Here is a 23839-nt window from a genome sequence, read left to right on the forward strand (position 1 = left end):
CTTCTGGTTCTTGAGGCTTTTCGGGCCTAACCGGAAGAGTTTTATCAATGATCTTTTCACTCCTAAGAGTGGTGATGGATTTAGCATGCCCCATCTGATTTGAAGAGCTGGGATCACTAATCTCGTACTGCGGTTTAAGGTTGGGGAGAGGTTGTGCAGGAAGCATCCCCTTTTCTATAACCGTCATACGAGAAACTATCTTTTGCATAAAATCTGTAATTCCCCGCATTGCCTGAGCCAGCTCTTGTATGGAATTTTGAACCGGTTCCTCTTGAGGTTTCACTTGATTTGGATTTTGATTGAAGAAACCTTGAGGGGTAGCCGTTTGTCCATTCCTCCAACTAAAGTTTGGATGATTTTTTCAACCAGGATTGTACGTATTGGAGTTAGGTCCAGTAAAAGGTCTTTGATAGTTGTTTCCGGCATTAGCTTGTTCATTCAACACTCTTCAAAAGGCGGGTATTGTAGGACAATTTTCAGTTGTATGAATGTTGCAATCACAGATGCCGCAAACAATTTCATTAACCTTATCCTTCTTTCCTTCCATGGCCTCAACTTTCCTTATGAGTGTAGTCACTTTACACTTGAGATCATCCTCTTCTTTCAAGAGATATAATCCACCTTTCTCCTTTAATTGAGTCGGCCTAGACGTGGTGTTTGATTTTGGGTAATAGTCCCAAGATTGTGTTTTTTCAGCCAGACTGTCGAGGTAGTCCCATACCTCGTCGACCTCTTTATTAATGAACTCTCTATTACACATTGTCTCGACCATTTGGCGCATGGAAGATGTCAGTCTTCGTAGAAGAAATTTGTAATGTGTCACGTTTCAAATCCGTGTTGTGGGCATGAACTGACCAAATCTTTGAACCTTTCCCAACATTGGAAGAATGTTTCATCTTCCTTTTGGGTAAAGTTCATTATTGCTTTTCTGAGGGTAATCGTTTTATGATGTGGGAAGAATTTTTTTATGAATTCCCTCTGTATGTCGTTCCATGTGCCAATGGATCTAGGACGCAGTGAATGTAACCACGTCTTAGCCTTCTCTTTTAAGAAAAAAGGAAAGAGTTTCAGCCTGATTGTATCCTCAGACACATTAGGAAAATATAATGTAGCTATAATCTCATCGAACTCTTTCAAATGTAAATATGGACTTTCTGATTCAAGTCCATGAAATTTGGGAAGGAGTTGGATAACTCCTGGCTTGATGTCCATTTGTCCTGTGTTTTCAGGAAAAATCATGCATGAGGGCGTACTCACTCCCGCCGGTTGTAGATAATCTCGTAAAGTACGAGGCGGGGGTGCCTGATGCACCTCATTCTCATCTTGGGTATCCTCTACCTTGGGTGGAAGTAGAGGAGGTTGGTCTTCAGCCATAACTTCAGTTAACTCAGGGGATTTCGAGCGGTGTCTAGTCCTGCGATGAACAGTCAACCCCTCAACCAATCCTCCTTCAGTCAAAAGACGTCGAGTGTTGTCACGGGTCCACTTGGGCATGAAAACACTCGCAGCCCTAAATCAAATTCAAAGCCTAATCCTACGAAAGGAAAAGAAAATTTAAAAAGAAAGAGAGGAAGAGTTGGAAAGAAATTACCAAATTGAAGCCCCTAAGTTAAGGACCTGCAAAAGAAAACAAACAAGTCAGTTCTAAAGAGAATGTCTAGAATACAAAAAATCTTTAAAAAAGAAGATAGAAGTAAACTAGTTTCTAAAAGAAGAAAGTCCTACACTAGGAAGTAAATTTTAAAAAAAAATATATGAAAAATAGAAAGTAAAGAGAAAGAACTTACCGAATTAGAAATTTCTATCTTAAAGGCCTATACAATAGGAAAGTTAGTTCTTAAACAAAAAATTCTATGAGTAGAAAATTAGGAAACAAAATTAGATTCTAAAAGAGTTAGAATTAGAAAGTTACTACAAGATAAAAATAGAAAGTTAATTTCTAAAAAGGGGAAGAAATAACCTAGTTTCCAAAATAAAAGAGAAAAGTTTCTAAAACACTATTTCCTACAAATAGGAAAGTACTAGAATTAGAAAATTTCTAAAATTCAAACCCTAACAGTAGAACAAGTAGAGGAATTTAGGGAGGAATTACCGATTTAGAAACTCATGTCAGGATCCTACAAAACAAGAAAAACAGGTTAGTTTCTAGAAATCAGAAAAACCTAGACCTATAGTTAGAAAAATTCTAATCTTAAACTAATTCTAAAACTTATTAATTTCAGAAAATCGTAGCCGTCAGTCCCCGGCAACGGCGCCAAAAACTTGTTCACTCCCCAAGTATAGGGTTGTGATGTGGTAATAAACTCGGTGAGACCGAGGTCGAATCCCAAGGGACTGAAACCTATACGTTATTTGAAACTAGGTAGAATTAAAATTAGATTAAGATGAAATCTAAATAGAATGACCTTTTAGGGAATAATTGTGAAATAATTATTTAAAACTTAAGAAAATCAGAATTAAGAAACTAGGGATTCAGAGGATCCACTTATAGAGATCAGGGAAATCTTATGCTCGCTTCAAGAATTATAGAAATTGAACTGAACTTACTTGATTTAGTTATCAAGAGATGAAAGGTATATGAATTAGAGTGGATTCCATCACCAAACCATGCCCAGGAGACAAAGCAACAACAGAATTAAACCAATCACCAACCAATCAACAATGCATGAAGGTTAGGAAGGGTACCGTCATCTGACCATGCCCATGAGATGATGGTGAACAATAGGGCTTCCTGACGTCATACGCATCAAAAGTCATTGCAGACCCGTTGTAATTTCAGTCACAACAGACCATTAAAGACTAAAAAAAATATTCCTTCGATAATCAACAAAATTTAATTCATAAATTTAATAGTTAAATCAAGGCATAAAATAGAGTCTTCCATCCCACTACAAGCTTCACCTCTTAGCCCTAGCTAAGAGGTTTAGCCTAGCATGATCATGCTAGAACCAAAGGAAAAAAAACATCGAAGGAAATAAATAAATAAAAGGAAACAAGAACCAGATATCACTCTCTCTTGCAATCGTCTACCACGTCCTTGCCAAAATTCTTTTTCTTTTTTCTTCTTTCTTCACTTCCCTTTTATAGAAAACCCCCCTGTACAACTTCAGTCCAAGTCCCCTTCCCGCACCAAGAGAGCTTTCGTAATCTGTTTACGCAACTGAGTTCGTATGCGCAGCAAAAGCGCAAAACGACTTGCGTTTGGAGTGTATTTGCGGCATGATATCGACCTACCTATCAATTCTGAAATCTTAGCTAGGGTATTGGCCTCCCTGTGGACAGATTGGATGGTCTGGATCACTCGAAATATTAATGATCATGACCCACTGCTCCCCGCAAATCCCGGACTCGTCTGGAAGTGGAAAACAGGGCCCTTGCGCTGATTAAGTGGTGGGGTCCATGATCAATTTCGGTTTCGAAATCCAGTCCGTCCATTCGATTCCCCACGAAAAAACGTTCAGAGATGGATGCTTTTGGATTGTATTTGATGTGGCCCACCAGAGTTCTTATTCCACCGTCCGAGCTGCATTTGAAAGATGAAAAACTGATCTACGCAGTAATTTGAAATCTATCCACCTAGGCCTGAGTGATAGGGGACATGTGAGACTCATAGACGGTCCGGATCTGATCGTTGATGCATGGTGTGGCCCACAAAGATCCGTCCGCACGTCCGTGTGCGGACGCTGGACGAAAAAGACAGATTTCCAACTGGTGCGGGAAGGAGTCTCGGTCAGAGACGGATTTGGTCCTTTTTCTTTATGCCGTGCACGGCTAGTGCACTTATGCACTATGCACACGTGTCTCATATAGGGTCCACATATGATGTTCGCGAGAAATCTGCACCGTCCATCTTCTGAATCATCAAAATTAAGTGGTTGAGACCAAAGTTGAAGCATATCTGAAAATTAGGTGGGCCCAAAATCAACTGTTTATGGGCTAATCCGACAATTGAGTCACTTCTAGAGGCATCCAATGGGTGAAATTTTACGTGTACGGTTAATTTATGGCCCTCAAGCCATGTATGAAGTTTCGAGCCAAATAGATGATGGAAACCCAGTGATCTTGCATTTTGGCTGACTTTCAGGCCGCTTGAGTTTCAGTTTCTCAATTTTCTCGGACCCCTGGCGTGTAATTTCTTCGATCTTTGTCCCCTGGAGTCCGTCCCTTGCCTTTGGTAAATTCTGAGTGTTAACTCCATACTTTTAGCACCTTATTTCGATCCAAGCTCGTAAATACAACTTGCATCACAAATACGATTAGACGAGCCATTAAACAGTATCATACTTGTAAATTTGAGTAATAATTGGGGTCTGATATGTAGTATTTGACCCTCAACAGTGAGCTTAAAATATAAATCAATAAATTCAGTATTTTAGCCTCCAATTTTAATCTTTTCAATCTATTATTGCACTATCTAGAAAAGGCCCATGATCACCTTTAATAGAAAAGTCTTCAATGCAAGGGAAAAGTTCCCAAAATGTTTCCATACGGACGGACGGCATGGATATATGACAAATAGTCAGGCATGATTTTACATTTTCTCTCACGGTGTTTCTCACGTTAGCTTTGTATCAAGCGGATCATAGGGATCAACGGTAAACATGAGAAGGGTGACATGATGGACAGAGTGGATATCACATGTACGGCACGGTGGGCCCGAAAGAACTTGGGCGTTTTACTGACTGCGTACCCAAGGTAGACTCAGGTTCGCATCAGATGCTCTCTTCTAGTTCTCCTACTGTTCACCAAAACAGTCATCACAGCTGCCTTGGAGGTCTGCCAGAATACGGGTATTGAGGACACTCATCGGGTGTGGACCGCATCAAACATGAGCTGGCTCTCTATTGATTCAGATTCGGTACTGACACGCCACTACTCACGTCGGTACTGGTGGGTGCTGGAAAAGCTCTGTGAGCCCCACCGTGATGTCTCCGTTTTATCCACTCCGTCCATACACTTTGAGAGATCATTTTATCGCATGGCAGATCCAAATCTCATGGGGACCACACCATAGGAAACACTGGTGATTGAACGCTGATCATTAAAAGCTTCTTGGGGCCACAAAAGTTTTGGATCGAGCTGATATTTTGTGGCCCCATGGTGCTTTTTGTTGCACAGACTTGCTAACAAGAACTTTTATGGAAACGTGTATTAGCCATCATGGGCTACGAGAGTATCAAATAACTCCCCACCTTAGAAAACAAGCAAACATTCATGTTAATTTAAAACAAGTTTCAACAAAACTGGGTTTTAACTGGGTTTTCTGATGCTTGATGCTCGCGCTGGAATCTTTGGAGATTTGCATTTTTATTTTTATATTTTTGGGTGAGAACTTCTATTCGAAGAAAAACATCTTGGACTACCCATTCTCATCTTATAATATTCAGAGCGCATTGCATGTGCACCGAGATATACCTGTGCCCGGGGCTTTGTAGGGTCCACAGAAATGTCCATGAAAAATCCACTCCACCCATCTGTTTTTAAAGACCACAATAGGAGAATAATCTAAAAATCAAGCATATCCAAAACTTATGTGGGCCATACCACATGAAACAATGGTATTGAACGCCTGGGTGTGAAAAAAGTTTTGTATCAGGATGATATTTGTTCCAACAGTTTATCTTAGTGGTAATAACCATATTAACGGTTTTGATGGCATATAAACATTGTGGTCAGCTTCAGGAAGGTTTCAATGGTGAATGTTTCCATTCCCACTGTTTCATTTTTGGTGGCCCACCTGAGTTTTTATTCTGCTTGATTTTTATAATAATATCTTATTATGGTCATTAAAAACAGATGAACGGAGTGGATTTGTCACAGACATATCTGTGGGACCCACAAAGAGTCGGTCACAGGTATATCCCTGTCCCCAAAGGCACATGCAATCCGCTCTCTATCATATTTAATCTATTATATTGTGGCTAAATTGATTCAAAGTCTGTAATGGGTCCCACTTGATCTCTTCACCTTCCTCAGGTCAAATTGAGTGGGGCATACTTGAACTTCCAGTATGGGTGAGAGTTCCCCAACGTTGAATGCTATAATGGAACCAATTTTGTCATACCAGTCACTAATAGTTAGGGGTATGTTTTGGTTGCAACAAATATCATGATTAATCAGTTTAACTGGAGAAAATATCATGATATTTCATAAAACATAGTGCAACTAAACACACCCTAAATCAAGTGGAGTATACTTTCCATGGTACTTTGCTGAAGTGGTAAAATTCACCCATGGTGACCTTTTCAGTGCTACGTAATTTTACGTCAAAGACAATGTTAATATAGGTTTTAGTTAAAGTCAATTGTTTATTTAGGCTTTAGTGTTGCTTTATTTTTCTTTTAATCTCACATTAGATTATTATGGAAAAGAATGATGTAACTTCTATTATCCAAATTAGGGGTGTTAATGCAAGTGACTACCTATCGTAAAGTGGAATTTTATTTCTTTAATTCGAATGACAAGAATATATAAAAGAGGCAGGAGATTTACTAAAGAATTTAACACTTTCTCAAGCTAGAGCATACATATGAATTATGCCCATTTAAGAATACGTATTACGAAGATGAGCTTGGACAATAACTCCCCTTCAAACATAATCATAGACATCCCACCTAGAATTAGAGGGATTATTGTTGGGAGCCGTTACACAAAAACCTTAGGATCTAGCCTCCCAAAAACACCAGAATTATGGGATAATAAAGCATTAAAATAAATCAAAGTACAAACCACACAATATAAGAGATTTTTACGTGGAAAACCCTAAAAGAGGTAAAAACCACGGGACCTCATCCGGAGCAACAATTCACTATGAAGTAGAATATTACAACCGATCACAAGCACACACCTCTTGGATCAAACCTTCTTCACTCAAATTGTAAAGTTAGGAGTTGCAGCTTGGATCTTTTCACTGTGCTTGTCCACTCATGGGTTGTTTCCAATAGATCCCACACTTCTTTAGATGTGCTATACATACTAATTTGGTTGAAGACTTCTTGGGACACAACATAATAAATAGTATTCATTGCTTTTGCTTATGATGTTTGTTTTTCTTTGTCGTATGTTGTCCACATTTCTTTGGATTTAGGTTTAGTGACAGTTGTACCATTTCCAAATACTACATTGTCAGTTGGTGGTACATATTCATTTTCAACTATTTTCCAAACCTCATGATCCAAAGATCGCAGAAAGTAGTGCATCCTAGCTTTCCAGTAAGCATAATTTGAACCATAAAAAATTGGAGGTCTAGTTACAGATGAGCCCTCTCCTTTGGCCATGATTCCAACTTTAGTTAAGATCACTCTTTAGGCGGTTAAGCCCTTAAGAGAGACCCGCTCTGATACCAATTCAAATTGCGGTAATAACCGCTCTAATAGAAGTAGGAATAGGTCAAAGTGTCCTAAGGGGGGGTGAATAGGACTTTATAAAATTTTATGCCAATTTAAAATCTCATTAACCTAATACTGATATAATAAGGAACTTATCAAGATATCGTCAACTTAACTCTAATAGTTTCCAAGACAAATAGAGGATCCAATCACAAGACTATTCAATATTTAACCAATATATATATTTAGTATATAATGGATGAACAATGTGACTATGTGTGGGATGTGATTCTTATTAGTTCTAAATAATCATGTTAATATGCTTCATGAGAACATTCAAAGTAAACACAATAGAGCAATATGCAAATAACAATCCCAAACAGAGTCATTTATAGTGGTTTGGCTACGTGCCTACTCCACTTCCGGCGAACGCACTCAACCCATGAGTGTACCGGATTTCACTAACAGAGGTTTCAAATCAGGTTCACCTCAAACCGTTACAACCTACACAAGGTTGACTCTGGGACCTGCACAAGGTACTTAAGACGTGCCTACACAAGACATAAGTTTATGCCCTACAAAAGAGCAAAGGTCAACACGAAGCACCTAAGTTTTATGCCCTACACAAGAGCAAAGGATCCACATAAGGAACCTCCATTTTAGGCCATACAAGCCAAGGATCCACATAAGGAACCTCCGTTTTAAGCCACACAGGCCAAGGATCCACACGAGGAACCTAGAGTTTATACCCTACACAAGAGCAAGGGTCAGCACATAGCACCCATACGTACTCTCCCGTCGGAGGCCTCCTATAAGGACTTGAAAGGGGTGAGAAGCACCTGCGACCCAAACCTACACAATGAATTATCAACAGGGTCTCTGGACTCTAATGACTTACAGATAAGTAGATGAGCCTCGTTAAGCATGTTGATGAAGATCTCCTCCTTTATGATGAAGATTCTTCAGCTCCCTTGATCCGCAACACTTGATGATGTTCCAATAAAAGCGACAGGTTGGGTTAAGGTTATGTTGGAATTCTACTCTAATAAATGTTTTCCTATTCTAAAGAAGAAGTGATTCCAAGCATTTAATCATTTAAGGTATCCCAGCTCAATGATTTGCCATTAAGATAGTAGCTGGATGATCCTTGAATCGGAAAGTTCATTCCTCAATCCACTCTATTAAATATCAATGAAGAGGGTGGATTGAAGGATGAACTTCAATGAGAAAATGAGCTTAGGGTAGGTAATATGCAGTGGCTCTCTCAAAGCTCTCTCTCTCTCTCTCTCTCTCTCTCTCTCTCTCTCTCTCTCTCTCTCTTTCTCTTTCTCACTATAGGAACCAGGAGCAAGCTTCCTATATATAGGAAAAAAGTCCCAACAGTAATAAATATGTCGAGTCTGACTGAGTTCGATCTCATCGGTCCTGACTTGATGTCATCGAACATATACTTTCGATGCCATCGAATCAGGGTTCAATGATGCGAACTCGGCTGAAGCACATACCTAGAACTTTTTGACAGCAGATCAATGTCATCGAAAATGCATCAATGTTATCGAATTTTGAATCTCGATATCATCGACAGTGGTTTTGATACATCGATCTTTTCAATGAATATTTTAAGAAATCTTGCTGGATATAAGCAGGCTGAATTCGATGTCATCGAGCATACTTCGATATTATCGGATTTCAAATGTCGATGATATCAAACCCTAGTTCGATACATCGATCTTTTCAGAAGATTTTTCTTGAGAGATTACTGGACATTCCTTTGTCCGAAATCGATGTCATCGACATAGTTTCGATATGATCGATATTTGAATCTTGATATTATTGAGGGTAACTTGATTCTTCGATCATTTCCAGATGATTTGCCTATCAAATTTGTTGGTCATGTTTTGTCTGAATTCGATGATATCGAATCTCCCTCAATGTCATCGGGATTTGAATTCCAATGTCATCGAGGCTTGTTTCGAGTTATCGATGAAATTTTCGCTTTACCTTTAAAGCTTGCTGGACACAGACTAGCTTATATTCGATGATATCGACCCTTGCTCGATGTCATTGGAATTTGAATTCCGATGTCATCAAAGCTCGGTCAATTCATCGAGAATATTGTCAAAATATCATTTTGGTTGTTGGACATGAAAAACTCCAATTCGATGTTATCGAAAACATTGGTTCGATATCATCGATATAATCCTGATACATCGAAGAAAGCTAAAAACTTAGAGAATTTTCCTATTTGCAAAATCAGTTTTCATACTTATACTCCTATGTTGTTTTAAGCTTTTTAAAGATTTATATACCTGGGTGTTTTGGGACATGGGACGTAAGGCTAAGTTTACTTGTGATGAGCTTTGAACGCACATTCGGTTGAGGCAATATCTTGAACGATCTTCATATGGGGCCCACTCGACTCATTGACTCAACACTCATGCTAATTGACAAACCAGGGCACTTTCAATGATGACTCTCCTCCAGAAACAATGGGTGACGACCCTCACACATTTAAGTGCACATAATCAAACTAACATTTACTAATATGTTTCTCATTTTTAAAGGATAATATTGAATGTTTCCCGTATATGCAATTGTCACGTATATCTAAATAAAAAATTTTAAATTTAGGAATCAAACCACAACTAAGAAGTATCTTCATACTGCGCTCGCTCATGTGGCTTAGGTGCGTATGCCACAGATTTGCTGACATGGATTTCACTACAGACGTTGTAGCTCCACTTGATATAGTGCTCCCAATCAAACTGTAAAGGTTTACACTCCTCTATGCCTTTATAATAGTGAGTGCCCCATTTGAAACTTTCAAGACACATTCGTAGCCAACAAATTTGGATCTGAGTACCTCAAGTGCTCCTACAGATATCAGATTCTTCTTTAAATCTGTGATGTGCCTCACATCGATCAGAGTACGCTTCACCTCATCATACATTCTGATGTAAACCCAGCCAATTCCTATAATCTTACATGCATGATTATTTCTCACAAGAACTAGACCACCATCATACTCGTTGTACGTCATGAACCAACTTCGACGAGGACACATGTGGTATGATGCCCTCATATCCAAAACTCATTTGTTATACAAGTGTCCAACCTTAGACAGAGATAATACATCACAACCACTCATGCCTTCATTGGATTCCACTGAATTGGCCTCCTTCAGTGAATCATATAATTTCTCATCTTTTTAAGTTTTGGATTTGGACAGTCTTTCTTTATATGTCCCTTCTTACCACAATTTCAATACTTCAACTTCCTTTTACCCATTGACTTAGACCTCAATCGCAACTTTTCTTTCTCTCACTAAGACGATCTTCCCTTAGTAACTAGTGTGCCGATAGATAGAGCTAGGCAATCTTGACCCGATCCGGTGGATCCGACCAGATCCGACCCGATCCGATGCCCTGGATCAGTGCGGATCGAGTAGGACAGTTCAAATCCGAAGGTTTTTCGGGTCGGATACAGATCCATGCTTACCCGGGCTACTCCGATCCGGAATCCGATCTGATTGGATCCGATCAGACCCGACCCGATCCGGTCAGGAGCGGATAAACACATGCATTTTCACGGTGGGCCCAACAGAGTTTACTTAGTACTAGTCGGGGTAGTGTGTCCAAACCCAATCCGCACCCGGATTTCGCTTTGATCTTCCACATTGAATTATACGATCCTAGGTACGGCACGGTGTGTACCAGGGCTTTTATTTCTAGCCTTTACAACCCATCTTTCAGTGATCCGGACCATTGGTATTCTGGATCCCACTGAGGATGGACAATCCCGAAAATAGTCATGATAGGATGATCATATCCCTTAGATATATGGCCTACAAATAAACAGTTGAGAAGAGAAATTCAGCAACAGTCCACAATCAACTGAGAAAAGGCTGAAGACCCACTTCCACGATCTTCTCACATAGAAACTTTTGAGACATGTTCAATCCATGGTATTCTTCAATAGAACAATGGACTGGATAACCTAACCATGGGCCCCACTTCTCATAACTAAAAACTCGAGTATACTGGCGACCGAGGATGCGATGACTTACTCATTTCAAAATCTACACAGCCTAGCTGCAGAGGCAGATTTGCTGGTGTACCACACACTAGCTATTGTAGGTCAGTAGGTACGTGTCGTGTGCGAAGACTAGCGAAGATGGTTTGGCCACTCCCCCTGGTCGGTGCTCTGTGGGCCCCACCATGATGTATGTGTTTCATCCATTCCGTTCATCCATTTTACAGATCATTCTAGGGCTTTAGTAAAAAAACGATAGGGATACCAATCTCAGGTGGACCTGTCACGCCCCAAACCTGAAAATCGGATTCATGGGAATCCCGATCATCGAATCCGGTGCCGACAGCCTCCGTAGTACCCCATTCTCGGCTCCTAGCATTCATATGCCAGATTCCGATCCTGGGATCTTACAAGGATGATTTTTTTAAAAAATGTACATTTAACTCATAATAAGCATAACCACAAGATTATCCAATTCACAAAGGCAACATCATCAGCACATATCCACTAATATAATCATTTGAGTACAATGCTGAAAAGGGAAATACATAAATTGAAAATCAAGCTCCGGAAGACTGCTGCACGCTCCAAGCTCAATACTGCTGCAACCTAAACATCACCTGCACGCATCTATCGTGCATAAGCTTATAGAAAGCTTAGAGGGTGGTGTAAGTGTGTGCACAAAGTAAGTGCCAGGTATTCAATACAAAGTCATCATTATACAATTCTAGAAACACTGATAATTCCATAAATCGTACAATATCGGAATAAGCAGAAATGCTGACAAGATCATGAATTATTAGAATAAGCAGAAATACGGACAAGTCCACGAGTCAATCAATATCAGAATACGCAATATAAAACAGCTATACAAATGAGGAGTCATAAAGATCCAAATATCATATGCTGAGGATGCGATGCAATATGCAATTCCTGATGAGTTCAAGAATAGCGTCAATCGCATCTAGACTATATAAATGCAGAAACATAGTAACTCAAAATGTCATATGCAGCGGATGTAATGCGATATGCGGTGCAAATGTAATGACCCTGCTAGAGTGTGAAGTCGGGGTGATAGAACGTAGTATCGCTGGCTATGGGGTCCATCACAAGGGACTTCTATCTAAACCAGTCCCATACCTAAATTTGGATAGTCAGACCCGATGTGGTGAACTCCTGATCTCAGGTTAGTCGCGCGCCCCAACCGAAATCCAAGCCATTGCGAAGGTACACGTAACAAATAGTTGCGCGCCACCAGCCCGAGTAGATAGTGAATGAAATGAATGTATGAGTATGCAACTCCTACTTAATAAGTTCACATATCAGTACGGTTCCTCTCTGGGAAATCACCGGGGTTTATTACACTCCAAACCAGGTTGCCGCCCCATCGCGTGCAACAAGGTGAGTGGAAGAGACGTCACTATCAGCCTGCCAATATCGGACCCGACTCGTCGATAGCGGACCCATTCCTCAAGCTGGTTAGACTCAGCCTAGCAATGCCCCCTCCTCTAGGGCAGGTAAGGCCGTACCCCCTTCCAACCGACCACGACACAGTGGGAGACGCGGCCTAATGGTATATGGCCCTCATGCGCTCATGCATCCACTCGGTCTAGACGTTAGAGCAACCTCTGGAACCAAGAGGGTTTAAGGACTTTCACCCAGGGATATCTATAGCACCCCATGTAGAACAGATTTTCGGTGTCCCATCTGGCCATCCACGAAATACTTGTGGAGGCTACGCCCCTAATGTTACTAGGGCGTACAGTAATCACAACACACAATGCAAGATGCATGAGTCATACAATCCAGTCATGCATCAATCCTGCGCATACCATGTTCTCATGTGAGACAATTCCCGCCTATCAGGGTGTCTTATAACAACATGCCCAATTCATATACAATGGTCAACCACATCTCAAAACAAACATGCAGATGATGCGTATGGGCATGTATCGTGATGCTATGCTGTCACATACTCATAATCGGTATCAATAACTGGCACCGACACTCGGCAACGACAATTGGCCTCGACAATGTGGACATTTAACCAGCATTATCCCTAAGGGGTGGCCCACATAGAGCCTTACATATAGTGGACTCATGGCCTCACACAAGGGCCAAATATACAACACCATAAGCCTTACTCAAGAGCTGAATACACATCGTGATGGGCCTCACTCATGGGCCACATATACATCAAGTGGGTCACATCTCACGGGTCTAATATACATCACAATGGGCCACTCCCACGGGCCTAATATACATCAAGTCGGGCCTCACCATATGGGCCGAAAATATATCACAATGGGCTACGTCTCATGGGCCTTGAATACATCACAATGGGCCTCGACAATCGGGATCGATCGATAATCAGAGTCGGTAAATCGGTCACGACAATCGGCCTAACAAAGGGCCTAAGGGAAGGCCACAATGTGGACATTCAATCATCATTGCCCATCAATGTGGACATTTAACCAACATTGCTCCCAAGGAGTGGCCCACATAGAACCAAACGCATAGTGGGCCCATGGTCTCGCATAAGGACCTAAAATACATCATCATGGGCCCACGTATCACATTGGGCCTCACTCAAATGGGTCGCAATAGATCACATTGGGCCTCCGCAAATGCAACAAGTTGGGACTCTTGTATATTACATTGGGCCTTATTAAATGAGCCCTAAGTACATCCCATCGGCCGCACCAAATGGGCCCCCAATATGTCAAATGGGCCGAAAATACATCACAATGGGCCGTAGGACATGGGCCTCGAATATTTTATATTGGGCCACTAATACATCACAATGGTGGGCCCCACCCGCCCAGTAAACGGATGGACAGCAGGATATAAAACACATATGTCAAGGTGGGCCCACACGATTGGATGGCGTGGCTGAAACAATTACATCATGGTGTGGTCCACTGCACGGACGGTGCAGATGAAACCCATGCATCATGACTGGCCCATAGTAGATGGATGGTCACGATATGATACCTATGAACAGAGCCACAGACACGTGTGAATCCACATGTGAATGGACAGTTTGGATATAACAATATCTCGTGGTGGGACCCACCGTCCACGTGGCTGGACGGTGTGGATCTCACGTCTCTGGCCCACCACGTGGAAATGGATGGACGGTATACAATGCATCTCTCTAGTGGGCCCACCTCCACACGTGCAGCACGTGTGGAGTGGTCCCACATGAGCAGTTAGAATATAATACATACCTCATGTCAGGCTTCAAAACAGAGCCTGTATAACTGGTGGAGGTACTCCAGCGTCAATCCTCCTCCAACGTCCAAGTGAACGGTGTGGATGAACAGGCACCATGGTGGGTCCACATGCTCACACACCAGCGGGCCACACAGATGCACGGTCTGGATTTAACATAGATAGTAGGTGGCTCCCACCATCTAGACAGCCGGACGGTGTGCTCCACCAGAGATTTGGATCTACTACATGCGCCCATGACCTGGGAGTTGGATGGACGGTGTAGGTCCACTCGTGCAGCAAGGTGGGGCCCATGAGAGTGGCCCACCAGCAAATGAATAAGCTGATATTTGTGTTTTCACATCGTCTAGGCTAGCTGGACGGCCTGGATAAAACTGGTGGATGGCACTGATTACATACATAAAAGGTAGGCCTAACACGTGTAACTACTGGACATGTGGAATTACAACACATACATCACACGTGCAGCCACTGGACGTGTGGAGTTACAATACATACATCATTGTAGGCTCTCGTCCAACCAATGGACGGTGCAGGTGCAACGCACCAAATCAAGGCAGCCCCACATGAACGGTTAGATGAAAAACTTTCATTAAGTGTGGCCTAGTGGCCCACCGTCTAGATTTGGATGCCAGAGTGGGTCCCACGCTGCATGGATGCAACACACGTGCTGGGTGGGTGGCAGGAACACATACATGACGGTGGAATCCCACCAAATGGATGACAGCGTGGTATACATACATACATCAGTGGGTCCCACGTGGGGCCCACCATAACGTTTACCTGCCATCCAAAATGTTCATAAGGTCTCACAGACCCTGACGGAGAGCTGGAACAAATTTCAAATTGATCCAGAACTTATGTGGAACCCAACGTGTTTCAATGACAGATGTTCAATCCTCACTGCTTCCTACGATGTGGGCCACCTTAGTTGAGTATACGGTTGATTTTTGGGGTGGCCTATTTTCCTAAAGGGGCCCACCAAATGCAAGGTGTTGATGTTCTAAACACATCACCGTGGGGCCCACGGCTGAGACCCACGGTCCCTGGCCACCGTCGCACGCGGCAACGTCCTGCTGGCGTCCTCTGACAGGCAGCAACACCTAATGCTTATTAAAATTTATTTATTTTTTTAAAGAGAGTTTTCCTGTGGGCCCGCACCAGAAGAATCCACCCCACCCATTGGATTCTACAGTCCATAAAAAATCCATCAAGCCCAATATTGAGTATATTTCGGTGTATAGAAATATTGGAGCAGATTTTAATGGTAAAGCCATAGACTTCTACGTTATGGCCGCAAAATGATCGGATTGGCTTTATTTTTCTGTTCAATGCCTAAAATGGGCTGAAAAATGGAATAGACGGTGTGGATTTGATTCATACATCAAGATGGGCCTTGTATGAGTGGCCCACCTAAAACTTTGAAGTAAGCTGACATTTTTTTCTTTTCAAGTGCAACGTCCAGAGGCCGTTAGCACGTCCCACGGTCTATTGACACTTCACAGACGACATGAATCAAGGTGGGTCCCACTTAGACGTGGCCCACTTGATCAAAATCAATCTGATATTTGTGTTTTCCCATCACCCAGAAGGTAGGGCCCACATGGCTTAGACGGCTATGGGGTTCATTTGATGGACGGTTGGACATCACATAACTCATTGAATGGGCCATAAAATAAAGGAGAGAGAGAGAGAGAGAGAGAGAGAGAGAGAAGCACCCACAGTTAGATCTTCCCTTCCTTCTTCCGCCAATGCATGCTAGAACCCCAATGAACGAACTTTAATGGTTGAGAGAGATCATGGATGGTGGAGATGAGAGTTAGGAAGGTGGGCCACACTAACTTCTCTCCTTGGAAGCCATGGACGTGGGTTGCTTGGAGAGGTGGAGTTTGAAAATGAGAGAGAGATGAGGGAGAGGTGTAAGAGAGAGAGGGAGGTGATGTGAGTGATGGGGAGAGGGATGGTGATGTGTGAAGGGTGTGTACTTGTTGTAAGAAAGAGTTGACTTAGAGAAGAGGTGGTTGTACTTGAAATTAATGTGTGATGTGTACCCGATTGATGGGATTGATGTGATGCTCTCTTGGGATTTGCAACGCGCGGAATTTTTCCCTCGAACTGAACGTGGGCCCACATCTCCTGGCCCAGGTATCGCCTTGGCGCGTAATACACGGCGTCGGAACCGCGGCGACAACGCGGTCGCAAGGGTATAAGTTTCGAGTTGAGTCGACTCTGATATATGGGACACGATTCATGTTCACTCGCAAATGCTGATAAAAGATCGTGGGTCGCTGGAATTCGACCGGGAGGACCATGGAAGCCTACAGAATAGTAAGAGCTAAGATATGGGTCTTACAGCTCTTCCCACCAAATAAAAATTTTGTCCTCGAAATTTAATATCATGCAGGATAAAGCGAGGGAAGAGGAAGTATTGACATAAATATATACAAGGCATAATTAATCCATAAACAAATGGAGATAGCGTTCTCTAATCTCAACCTCGCCCTCCCAAAACGCATCACCAACACTATGATGATCCTACTGAACCTCGGATTATGTAGTCTCGCAATCTCAACGGTAGGGGGCTATGTCAAAAAAAAAATCTCTAAGTTATTGAAAATCCGGGATCTAGCCACTCTAAGTTCTCAACAATCATAGAGTGAAGGGAAGCTATTAGTAGATATGTGATGTTATCTTCAGGTATTCCCAAGTTATGCTCTGATACCAACTTCTGTCACGCCCCAAATCTGAAAATCGGATTCACAGGAATCCCGATCATCGAATCCGGTGCCGACAGCCTTCGTAGTACCCCATTCTCAGCTCCTAGCATTCATATGCCAGATTCTGATCCTGGGATCTTACAAGGATGATTTTTTTAAAATATACATTTAACTCGTAATAAGCATAACCACAAGATTACCCAATTCACAAAGGCAACATCATCAGCACATATCCACTAATATAATCATTTGAGTACAATGCTGAAAAGGGAAATACATAAATTGAAAATCAAGCTCCGGAAGACCGCTGCACGCTCCAAGCTCAATACTGCTGCAACCTAAACATCACCTGCACGCATCTATCATGTATAAGCTTATAGAAAGCTTAGAGGGTGGTGTAAGTGTGTGCACAAGGTAAGTGTCAAGTATTTAATACAATGTCATCATTATACAATACTGGAAACACTAATAATTCCATAAATCGTACAATATCGAAATAAGCAGAAATGCTAACAAGATCATGAATTATTAGAGTAAGCAGAAATACGAACAAGTCCATGAGTCAATTAATATCAGAATATGCAATATAGAACAGCTATACAAATGGGGAGTCATAAAGATCCAAATATCAGTGTCGAGGATGCGATGCAATATGCAATTCCTGATGAGTTCAAGAATAGCGTCAGTCGCATCTAGATCATATAAATGCAGAAACATAGTAACTCCAAATGTCATATGCAACGGATGTAATGCGATATGCGGTGCGAATGTAATGACCCTGCTGGGTGTGAAGTCGGGGTGATAGTACGTAGTATCGCTGGCTATGGGGTCCATCACAAGGGACTTCTATCCAAACCAGTCCCATACCTAAATTTGGATAGTCAAACCCGATGCAGTGAACTCCTGATCTCAGGTTAGTCGCGTGCCCCAACCGAAATCCAAGCCATTGCGAAGGTACACGTAACAAATAGTTGCGCACCTCCAGCCCGAGTAGATAGTGAATGAAATGAATGTATGAGTATGCAACTCCTATTCAATAAGTCCACATATCAGTACGGTTCCTCTCTGAAAAATCACCGGGGTCTATTACACTCCAAACCAGGTTGCCGCCCCATCGCGTGCAATAAGGTGAGTGGAAGAGACCTCACTATCTACCTGCCAATATCAGGCCCGACTCGTCGATAGCGGACCCATTCCTCAAGCTGGTCAGACTCAGCCTAGCAATGCCCCCTCCTCTAGGGCAGGTAAGGTCGTACCCCCTTCCAACAGACCACGACACAGTGGGAGTCGCGGCCTAACGGTATATGGCCCTCATGCGCTCATGCATACACTCGATCTAGACGTTAGAGCAACCTCTGGAACCAAGAGGGTTTAAGGACTTTCACCCAGGGATATCTATAGCAACCCATGTAGAACAGATTTTCGGTGTCCCATCTGGCCATCCACGAAATACCTGTGGAGGCTACGCCTCTAATGTCACTAGGGCGTACAGTAATCACAACACACAATGCAAGATGCATGAGTCATACAATCCAGTCATGCATCAATCCTGCGCATACCATGTTCTCATGTGAGACAATTCCCGCCTATTAGGGAGTCTTATAATAACATGTCCAATTCATATGCAATGGTCAACCACATCTCATAACAAACATGCAGATGATGCGTATGGGCATGTATCGTGATGCTATGCTGTCACATACTCATAATCGGTATTAATAACTGGCACTGACAGTCGGCAACCACAATCGGCCTCGACAATGTGGACATTTAACCAGCATTATCCCCAAGGAGTGGCCCACATAGAGCCTCACATATAGTGGACTCATGGCCTCACACAAGGGCCAAATATACAACACCATGGGCCTCACTCAAGAGCTGAATACACATCGTGATGGGCCTCACTCATGGGCCACATATACATCAAGTGGGTCGCATCTCATGGGTCTAATATGCATCGCAATGGGCCACTCCCATGGGCCTAATATACATCAAGTCAGGCCTCATCATATGGGCCGAAAATATATCACAATGGGCCACGTCTCATGGGCCTCGAATACGTCACAATGGGCCTCGACAATCGGAATCGGCCTCAACAATTGAAATCGACACTCGGAATCGGCCTCGAAACTTGGCCTCGACAATCAAAATCGGCAAATCAGAATCGATCAACAATCAGAATAGGCAAATCGGTCACGTCAATCGGAAATTGGTAATTGGTCACGATAATTGGCCGCGATCGCTAATCGGTCAATCAGCCATGACAATCAAAATCGATCGATACTCAGAATCGGCAAATCGGTCAATCGGCCACGACAATCAAAATCGATCAATACTCAAAATCGACAAATCGGTCACGATATCCGGCCTCGATCGCTAATCGGTCAATCGGCCACGATAATCAAAATCGATCGATACACAGAATCCGCAAACCGATCACGATAACCGGCCTTGATCGCTAATCGGTAAATCGGCCACGACAATCAAAATCGATCAATACTTAAAATTGGCAAATCGGTCACGATCTCCGCCCTCGATCGCTAATCGGTCAATCGGCCACGACAATCAACATCGATCGATACTCAGAATCGGCAAATTGGTCACGATAACCGGCCTTGATCGCTAATCAGTCAATCGATATAATCAAAATCGATCAATACTCAAAATCGGCATATCGGTTATGTCAATCGGCAAACGGTCATGACAATCGAAATCGATCGATAATTAGAATCGGCAAACCAGTCATGACAATCGGGATCGGCAATCGGCCACGACAATCGGGATCGATCGATAATCAGAGTCGGTAAATCAGTCACGACAATCATCCTAACAAAGGGCCTAAGGGAAGGCCACAATGTAGACATTCAACCATCATTGCCCGTCAATGTGGACATTTAACCAACATTGCTCCCAAGGAATGGCCCACATAGAACCAAACGCATAGTGGGCCCATGGTCTTGCATAAGGACCTAAAATACATCATCATGGGCCCACACATCACATTGGGCCTCACTCAAATGGGTCACAATAGATTACATTGGGCCTCCGCAAATGCAACAAGTTGGGACTCTTGTATATTACATTGGGCCTTATTAAATGAGCCCTAAGTACATCCCATCGGCCGCACCAAATGGGCCCCCAATATGTCAAATGGGCCAAAAATACATCACAATGGGCCGTAGGACATGGGCCTCGAATATATTATATTGGGCCACTAATACATCACAATGGTGGGCCCCACCCGCCCAGTAAACGGATGGACAGCAGGATATAAAACACATATGTCAAGGTGGGCCCACATGATTGGATGGCGTGGCTGAAACAATTACATCATGGTGTGGTCCACTGCATGGACGGTGCAGATGAAACCCATGCATCATGCCTGGCCCATAGCAGATGGATGGTCACAATATGATACCTATGAACAGAGTCACAGACACGTGTGGAATCCACATGTGAATGGACAATTTGGATATAACAATACCTCGTGGTGGGAACCACCATCCACGTGGCTGGACGATGTGGATCTCACGTCTCTGGCCCACCACGTGGAAATGGATGGACGGTATACAATGCATCTCTCTAGTGGGCCCACCTCCACACGTGCAGCACGTGTGGAGTGGTCCCACATGAGCAGTTAGAATATAATACATACCTCATGTCAGGCTTCAAAATAGAGCCTGTATAGCTGGTGGAGGTACTCCAACGTCAATCCTCCTCCAACGTCCAAGTGAACGGTGTGGATGAACAGGCACCATGGTGGGTCCACACGCTCACACACCAGCGGGCCACACAAATGCACGGTCTGGATTTAACATAGATAGTAGGTGGCTCCCACCATCTAGACAACCGGATGGTGCGCTTCACCAGAGATTTGGTTCTACTACATGCGCCCATGACTTGGGAGTTGGATGGACGGTGTAGGTCCACTCGTGCAGCAAGGTGGGGCCCATGAGAGTGGCTCACCAGCAAATGAATAAGCAGATATTTGTGTTTTCACATCGTCCAGGCCAGCTGACGCCCTGGATAAAACAGGTGGATGGCACTGATTACATACATCAAAGGTAGGCCCAACACGTGTAACTGCTAGACGTGTGGAATTACAACACATACATCACACGTGCAACCGCTGGACGTGTGGAGTTACAATACATACATCATTGTAGGCTCTCGTCCAACCAATGGACAGTGCAGGTGCAACGCACCAAATCAAGGTAGCCCCGCATGAACGGTTGGATGAAAAACTTTCATCAAGTGTGGCCTAGAGGCCCACCGTCTAGATTTGGATGCCAGAGGTGGGTCCCACGCTGCATGGATGCAGCACACGTGCTGGGTGGGTGGCAGGAACACATACATGACGGTGGAATCCCACCAAATGGATGATGGTGTGGTATACATACATACATCAGTGGGTCCCACGTGGGGCCCACCATAATGTTTACCTACCATCCAAAATGTTCATAAGGTCACACAGACCCTGACGGAGAGCTAGAACAAATTTCAAATTGATCCAGAACTTATGTGGAACCCAACGTGTTTCAATGACAGATGTTCAATCCTCACTACTTCCTGCGATGTGGGCCACCTTAGTTGAGTATACAGTTGATTTTTGGGGTGGCCTATTTTCCTAAGGGGGCCCACCAAATGCAAGGTGTTGATGTTCTAAACACATCACCGTGGGGCCCACGGCTGGGACCCACGGTCCCTGGCCACTGTCGCACACAGCAGCGTCCTGCTGGCGTCCTCTGACAGGCAGCAACACCTAATGCTTATTAAAATTTATTTATTTTTTTAAAGAGAGTTTTCCTGTGGGCCCGCACCAGAAGAATCCACCCCATCCATTGGATTCTACAGTCCATAAAAAATCCATCAAGCCCAATATTGAGTATATTTCGGTGTATAGAAATATTGGAGCGGATTTCAACGATAAAGCCATAGTCTTCTACGTTATGGCCCGCAAAATGATCGGATTGGCTTTATTTTTCGGTTCAACGCCTAAAATGGGCTGAAAAATGGAATGGACGGTGTGGATTTGATTCATACATCAAGATGAGGCTTGTATGAGTGGCCCACCTAAAACTTTGAAGCAAGCTGACATTTTTTTTTCTTTTCAAGTGCAACGTCCAGAGGCCGTTAGCACGTCCCACGGTCTATTAACACTTCACAGACGACATGAATCAAGGTGGGTCCCACTTAGACGTGGCCCACTTGATCAAGATCAATCTAATATTTGTGTTTTCCCATCACCCAGAAGGTAGGGCCCACATGGCTTGGACGGCTATGGGGTTCATTTGATGGACGGTTGGACATCACATAACTCATTGAATGGGCCACAAAATAAAGGAGGGAGGGAGAGAGAGAGAGAGAGAGAGAGAGAAAGATAGAGAGAGAGAGAAGCACCCACAGTTAGATCTTCCCTTTCTTCTTCCGCCAATGCATGCTAGAACCCCAATGAACGAACTTTAATGGTTGAGATGGATCATGGATGGTGGAGATGAGAGTTAGGAAGGTGGGCCACACTAACTTCTCCCCTTGGAAGCCATGGACGTGGGTTGCTTGGAGAGGTGGAGTTTGAAAATGAGAGAGAGATGAGGGAGAGGTGTAAGAGAGAGAGGGAGGTGATGTGAGTGATGGGGAGAGGGATGGTGATGTGTAAAGGGTGTGTACTTGTTGTAAGAAAGAGTTGACTTAGAGAAGAGGTGGTTGTACTTGAAATTAATGTGTGATGTGTACCCAATTGATGGGATTGATGTGATGCTCTCTTGGGATTTGCAACGTGCGACATTTTTCCCTCAAACTGAACGTGGGCCCACATCTCCTGGCCCAGGTATCGCCTTGGCGCGTAATACACGATGTCGGAACCGCGACGACGACGCGGTTGCAAGGGTATAAGTTTCGAGTTGAGTCGACTCTGATATATGGGACACGATTCATGTTCGCTCGCAAACACTGATAAAAGATCGTGGGTCGCCGGAATTCGACCGAGAGGACCGTGGAAGCCTACGGAACAGTACGAGCTAGGATACGGGTCTTACAGGACCACACCACAAGAAAACAATAATGATTGGATATCCACCATTATAATCCTCCTGAGGCCCAATGTACTGTTTATTTGACATCTAATCTGTTGACTAGGTCATAAGGAACCAGATTAAGGGAAAAAAATAAATATCAGCTTGATCAAAAACTTTTATGGCCTCCAAAACGTTTTTAATGGTCAACGTTCATTAAACATTGTTTCCAAAAATGTGGTCTACTTGAGATTTTGATATCCCTCATTTTTTTTTCTCATAACATAAAATGATCTATAAAAATAGATGGAGGGTATGGATGAAGCACATGCATCATGGTGGGCCCCACAGAGCACCGGCCACCAGCCAATGGCTGGTGGCAGGGGGAGTAGCCAGTTTCCAGTCGTCTGGCACTCCTCGAGCTCCAGGCGCTCCTCGAGCTTCGAGTTGTGCAAACGGTTCAAAGAAGTTCAGAGTTATCTAGGCCCCACAGTGATGTATTTAGTATTTATTATAT

The 23839-nt window shown here is 43.2% G+C and overlaps 1 non-coding gene across 1 annotated transcript; it reads left to right on the top strand.

Annotated features, from left to right (window-relative positions):
• Nucleotides 1-829: 829 nt before the first annotated feature.
• Nucleotides 830-936, top strand: LOC131252224 (small nucleolar RNA R71). Its single transcript, XR_009174258.1, has one exon. It is a non-coding gene; the product is annotated as a small nucleolar RNA R71 (small nucleolar RNA).
• Nucleotides 937-23839: the final 22903 nt, after the last annotated feature.

This window comes from Magnolia sinica, chromosome 7, assembly GCF_029962835.1.
Source record: "Magnolia sinica isolate HGM2019 chromosome 7, MsV1, whole genome shotgun sequence".
Classification (NCBI taxonomy): domain Eukaryota; kingdom Viridiplantae; phylum Streptophyta; class Magnoliopsida; order Magnoliales; family Magnoliaceae; genus Magnolia; species Magnolia sinica.